This window comes from Mus pahari, chromosome 5 (genome assembly GCF_900095145.1).
Source record: "Mus pahari chromosome 5, PAHARI_EIJ_v1.1, whole genome shotgun sequence".
NCBI classification, from domain to species: domain Eukaryota; kingdom Metazoa; phylum Chordata; class Mammalia; order Rodentia; family Muridae; genus Mus; species Mus pahari.
Window position 1 is genome coordinate 8,894,093 of NC_034594.1, and position 6,963 is coordinate 8,901,055.

The window sequence follows — 6,963 nt, forward strand, 5'->3', positions numbered from 1 at the left end:
TAGTGTCTGTCTTTTTCTCTGTGGTGGGTCTCCTGTAAGCAGCAAAATGTTGGATCCTGTTTGTGNAGCCAGTCTATTAGTCTATGTCTTTTTGTTGGGGAATTGAGTCCATTGATGTTAAGAGAAATTAAAGAGAAATAATTGTTGCTTCCTCTTATTTTTGCTGTTAAATTTGGAATTTTGTTCTTAAGACGGTCTTCTTTTAGGTTTGTTGAACGATTACTTTCTTGCTTTTTCTAGGGTATAATTTCTGTCCTTGTGTTGTTGGTTTCCCTTTATTATCTTTTAAGGGCTGGATTCATGGATAGATATTGTGTGAATTTGGTTTTATCATGGAATACTTTGGTTTCTCCATCTATGGAAATTGAGAGTTTTGCTGGGTATATTAGCCTGGGCTGGCATTTGTGTTCTCTTTGGTTCTGCATAACATCTGACTAGGATCTTATGGCTTTCATAGTCTCTGGTGAGAAGCCTGGTGTAATTCTAATAGGCCTGCCTTTATATGTTACTTGATCTTTTTCCCTTACTGCTTTTAATAATCTATCTTTATTTAGTGCATTTTTTTGTTTTGTTTATTATGTGTCAGTAGGCTTCTTGTATGTTCATGAGCATCTTGTTCTTTAGGTTTGGAAAGTTTTCTTATATAAATTATTTGAAGATATTTGCTGGCCCTTTAAGTTGAAAAATCTTCAGTCTCATCTACTCTTATTAATAGGAGGTTTGTTCTTCTCATTGTGTCCTGGATTTCCTGGATATTTTGAGTTAGGGTCTTTTTGCATTTTCCTTGATTGTTGTGCCCATGTTTTCTATGAAATCTTCTGCACCTGAGATTCTCTCTTGCATGTCTTAAATTCTGTTGCTGATGCTCATATCTATGGTTCCTGATTTCTTTCCTAGGGTTTCTATCTCCAGAGTTGTCTCACTTTGTGTTTTCTTTATTGTGTCTACTTCCCTTTTTAGGTCTTGGATGGTTTTGTTGAATTCCATCACCTGTTTGGTTGTGTTTTCCTGTAATTCTTTAAGGGACTTTTGTGTTTTCTCTTTAAGGACTTCTACCTGTTCTGTAGTATTTTCCTGTAATTCTTTAAGGACTTCTACCTGTTTAGCAGTGTTCTCCTGTATTTCTTTATGTGAGTTACTAATGTCCTTCTTAATATCCTCTACCAGCATCATGAGATATGATTTTGTATAGAAGTCTTTCTTTTCGGGACTGTTGGGGTATCCGGAAATGGCTGAGGTTGGAGTGCTGGGTTCTGATGATGGTGAGTGGTCTTGGTTTCTGTTAGTAAGATTCTTAAGTTTGCCTTTCGCCATCTGGTGATCTCTGGCCAGAGTTGTTATTGTTGTCTCTGGTTGGAGTTTGTTTCTCCTGAGATTCTGTTAGCCTCTATCAGCAGTCCTGGGAGTCCAGCTCTCTCCTGAGTCTCAGTGGTCCGAGTACTCTCTGCAGGCAAGCTCTCCTCTTGCAGGGAATATGTGCAGAGGTCTGGCATTCAGGCCTGCCTCCTGGCTGAAGATGAAGGCCGGAAATGGGGCCTATCCCAGATGTGTCACTTCTGCATTCCCTACTATCACCTGTGCAGACTGGTTTCTGAGGGACCTGGGGCACAAAAATGGCTCCCTCACCCTTTCAGGCAGTCAGAGCTCTCCTGGGCTGACACCTCTCCTCTGGCGGGGAAGGTGCCTGGATATCTGGAGCCTGAAGCAGGGTCTATCTCAGAAGCTAGCTGTGTTGCTTCTGCAGTTTGCACTCTCAACCGAGCAGACTGGTCTCTGAGGGACCTGTGGCACAAGATGACTCCCTCACCCTTTTAGGCAGTCAGAGCCCTCCCTGGCAGTCACCTCTCCTATGGTGCTAAAGGTGCCCGGAAAACTGGAGCCCGAAAGTGGGTCTGTCCCAGAAGCTGAGTTGCTTCTGCAGTCTGCACTCTCACCTGAGCAGACTGGTCTCTGAGGGACCCAGAGAACAAGATAGCTCCCTTACCAGTTCAGACAGTAAGAGTCCTCAAGGATATATTTCTCATACCACCAGAGGGTAGCTAGAAGAGAGCACACATATATTCAACCCCTCTTTGTCCCAGCACATACTGTCTATCATGTGGAACTCCTCTTTTGTTTCTCTGAGTATAGACTTTGTCTTCAGACAGCTACCTGTTCATGAAATTAAACTCTATATAGGGTTCCAGAAATGAGACCATGGAGGACAAAATAGAAGGACAAAATAAATAGGTCCATCTTAAAAAGAACACATAGAGGGACCCATAGTTCCAGCTATTTATGTAGCAGAGGATTACCTTATCTGGCATCAATGGGAGCCCCTTGGTCCTCATACACTCAATAATAGCATAAGGGAATGCTAGGGTGCTGAAAATGGAAGAGGTGGGTGGTTGGGGGAGCACCCACATAGAAGCAGGGGGCACAATATAGGGCGTAAGCAGTTTAACTTTGGTGGGGTGGGTGTTTTTCAAGACAGGGTTTATCTGTATAGTCCTGGCTGTCCTGGAACTCACTTTGTAGACAAGGCTGGCATTGAAATCATAAATTCGCTGGCCTCTGCCTCCTGAGTGCTGGGATTAAAGGCATGCACCACCACCACCATGCCTGGCTGGTGGTTTGACTTTTCAGGGGTGTCCCAGCCCACAGGACAGTCGAACAGGGTCTAGGGAACCACCTGTGGAGAGAATGAAAGGCGAGAAACACAAGGAAGGACAGCAAGACTAATTGGTCATGCTGTCAAAATTTTATTGTTTCCAGGTGGGTTTTATGCCCACAGAAGCAGGATATGGGGAGGGGGATGACGGAGATTCGCTTTGTTTCTGGAGAATGCACCTGTTCCCAAAAGCAGGATATTGGCTAGGTTAAAAATTTGACCAGGAGGAACAGAACAGAATGGGTTGCTAGGTACCTGTCCACAAGATCTATAGCTATTTGGTCTTAACTGGGGGTAGTACTTTCCCATAGAGGCTTCAACTTTTTCCCACAGAAATCTTCATTAAGCTAGTACTTTTCCACTAAGGCCAAGACTTTGTAAGTAAGCACTTATGGCTGACAAGGCAGTTAACATTCAAACAGGGTCACTCCAACAAAGATGTATAACATGTGAAATGTAAATAAATAAAATAACCAATAAATTAAAGATTTCTCTCAGCTACAGTAGCCTTAAAGTTTCATTGTGATGTTTAGCAATTTTTATTTTTTGTTGAAGTGAGCCTATTAAACAAAACCCAAGTATATTTTCGGTTTAGGTTGTGGTTCTGCAGGTCACCAATGTGTTTCTTAGGACCTTCACTATCCCTCATATTTCCACCCAGGGAATGCTTTGTGATCCAATAGTGAAACCGTGGTTTTATCTCTTAGTAAGAGTTACTCAATGTTAGGGATAGTGTTTCCCATTGTAACTAATATAAATTTCTGACATGATACTTGGAAGCTGCATGATTATCAGCCTATCACTGAATCATTTACATTGTACTTTAAGCATCAGAGAATTATATTTGATCAGATGAAATGTTCAGCCAATGGGAGAAGAATGGTCATGTCTGCCCTTTATGTATTTTGCTTACTCTACACTCAGCATTATTCTGTTAAAACACATTACTCTCTCCCATAATGCTCCTTTACCATTTAGGAATGATGAGTATCTTTAAAGCTGCATGTCTCATTCTGTTATGCTCATTGCTTGCTTGCTTGTTTGTTGTAATTTCTAAACTGTTAAATGAAGAGCCATGCCACCTATCACTTCAGATTGTAAACATCTATGTGTGTTCTACATGGTTTGCCATTTGGTTGTTTTATGTCACAACATTTTTATTTCTTTATAACACAAATGAGTCCTAGTGTCCTTGTACTTTCCATGTAACAGGCCTGGAGATATGTCACAGTATTTAATTAGAAGCCTGGTATTTGAAGTTCCTCTTAGCAATTGAATGTCATATCTTCAACACATACAGATAAAATATTTAATTCAGAAATATGCACCAGAAAGTGGTTGTAGGTGCTAGAAACCATATCTTAGGGGGAAGATTCATGCAACTTTCTGACTCCAGGAAATCCAAGCCAACATTGTAATTTAAAGGCCAGCCAGTTCTACACAGTAAGGAACTGTCTCAAGGTGTGTGTGTGGTGGTTGGGGGAGGGAGAAGCATCAAATTTCGTAGTTTCATTAAAATTCATCATCACAGAGTACTTAAAAAGCAAAAGGAGATGATGCAATTTTATTATAACAAAGTTGTAGAAAGTTTTATAACACATAATATAATGCAGTAAACATTATAAAGTACAAATTTAACAGAATAAGCTATTATATTAAAAGAAATCAGAAAACTTAATGACAGAAAATTATGCTGTAATTCATGTAGTACAATACCAATATCAGTGTTATAAAGAAGTTCTTATTCACAATATATTTTATACATTTTCAAAACTTTTATTTATTTTTGTATTGGTTATTTGCATAGCACATAAAATCTTTTGATCTTTTTCTACTCAACCATTAGAAAAACAGATTCAGGGGTAATACCTTAGTAATTATATATGGTGTGATTTTTAAAAATTCAATCGACTCTGCAGTGATTATTGGTGAGAAGTAGCATGATCATATTAATAACTAATAAAATTTGATAAACTCCATTTACCTTTGGTGTATGAAGTAGCATATCCATGTGTTGCATGGTAGGTTGGTTTCCTCCCAGACCCAAGCACATAGAATAATGAATCAAACTCAAAATATATTTAAAAATACCTAGGCCATATAGCTAGGCTCATTCCCTGACTAGCTAATAACTAAAAACAAACCATTTATACTAATCTATTTTCTTCTACCTGGCTGGTTAACTCTGCTCAAATATCATGCATCTGTTGTCCTGTCTTCATATCTTCCTCTGGGATTTCTCCTACACCTGAATCTAACCCAGAATTCTTCTGTCTATTGGATGTCCCACCTTCTATCTTTTTCTATAAGCCATAGTATTTTTTTTAATTGACAGGTGATGCAACTTTACAATACACAAGATATTCCCTCTACACCTTAGTGCAGGCATTAACATCTTCTACATATATATCAAAGAATGTAAAATTATTTGTTTTTGTACAAAGACCACAGTATCCTTGAACACCTGTCAAATCTTTCCCCAGTGGGCATACTAGTCTCTATTGTTTCTGTTGCCTTCTGCCTGTTTGATCATGGAGCAGTTGAAGTTGTAGAAAGTTATTTGGTTGCAGCTCTACTAAGGTACTGATACAAAGTATTTAGTATAGATAATTTCATCCAAGTATGTAACACAGAAAATTCTAATTAGAAAGATCAAAAGGTAGTTATTTCTATGCTCATTTATCATGTTATATTTACTTTGAGTATTTAAATATAAAAGGCATGGATTTCTTAACTTGTGAATTTGTATTTGTATCATCAATAGAATAATTTGAAATTTAAATAATAAGATTGAAAATAATTCCACATTTCTTTTTTTCACACTCCAGTAAACATCAAAATTTAAACTATATAATAATGTCTTGAATAGAAAAAATTAAATGCCACACTTTGGTTTCACTTAGTAAAAAAATCTCACAGTAAGTAATATTTCCATGGGACTTTAACTTTCAATAAAATATGGCATCATTTCTAAGGTCTGAATGAGTGATTCTTCGAAATCATAACCCATATTGATTACACATAAATATGAACCTGCAGGAGGTCTACTTTTAGAAAAGAATAGAAACATGTTAAGAAAGTGAACATTTTGTTAGGGAAAAAGAAAAGTTCATGTGTCAAATATTTGACATTCTTTTAAAGAAAAGAGTGACATGAAACAGATTACAATGTCATTTTGAAGGATCTTGACAGACTACAAATGCAGAAATGATTTTTTTTTTTGCTATAGAATTTCTAGGGAAAGAAAAGTTCATATTTCTGTTTGTTTATACCCATTCTGGTTGATTTTTTTGTCACCTTGAGATAAATCTAAATATATCTAGAATGAAAAAAAGAAAGTTTGGAAAAACACCTGCCTAAGACTGTTTTTAAGTATATCTGTGGAGTATTGTCCTGATTAATGATTGACATGTGAGGACCCAGCCCATTTTTAGTGATGCCTAAGCTGAATTCATTCATGGTTTTGTGCTTTAGTTCCTTCTTCCAGGTTCCTGACCCTAGGTGAATTCCTGTTCTGAATTCTCTAACAGATGGAGAAAGAACTGAGGGCCCTATGATGAAATAAACTATTTTATTCCAAGTTGCATTTGGTCATGATATTTGATCACAGGAATGGAAATCCTAACAAGTGTACATAAAACTTTAGACACAAATATTCTGCTATTTATGTTTACCTAGATTTCTAGAGTTATGTATTTGCTAGAAGTAACCAGCTTACTTCTGCATCATAAAGATTTTTTTATCATGCAGTAAGTGTATTTTTTATAATAGAACCACATTCATTCACTAATATAAAATCTGTAGGGAAATTATCTCTAATTAGGACAACTGAAGTGGGAAGAAACATTGATGTATGTGACATAATTTACTATTAGGGGTTGAGACTATAGGCTGTATAAATAGAATCAACTGAGTAAATATTATTCATGTAGCTCTGGGTGTAATGTGGCCATTACCAAAGATTTCCTTAGCTGAAATCTTTCCTTTATAATGGGTTGTCTCTTCACTTGTCAGATTTCTGGAGTCACAACCAGCATAAAGCTGGAAAGTAGAGACGAATTCCAGATACAATTTGATTTCAAGGATTATTCATTTCAATGATAAGCATTAGCTCATGGATCATTAGTCTCACAGGTAAAGCTCAAAATCTGTCAGTTGTTCAATGCATTTCAGAAGGGCTCCTTCCTCTGGATCTTCTTATCTTTGACTTTTACTTTTACTTTTATTTATTTATTTATTTATTTTGGTTTTTTGAGACAGGGTTTTTCTGTATACCCCTGGCTGTCCTGGAACTCACTTTGTAGACCAGGCTG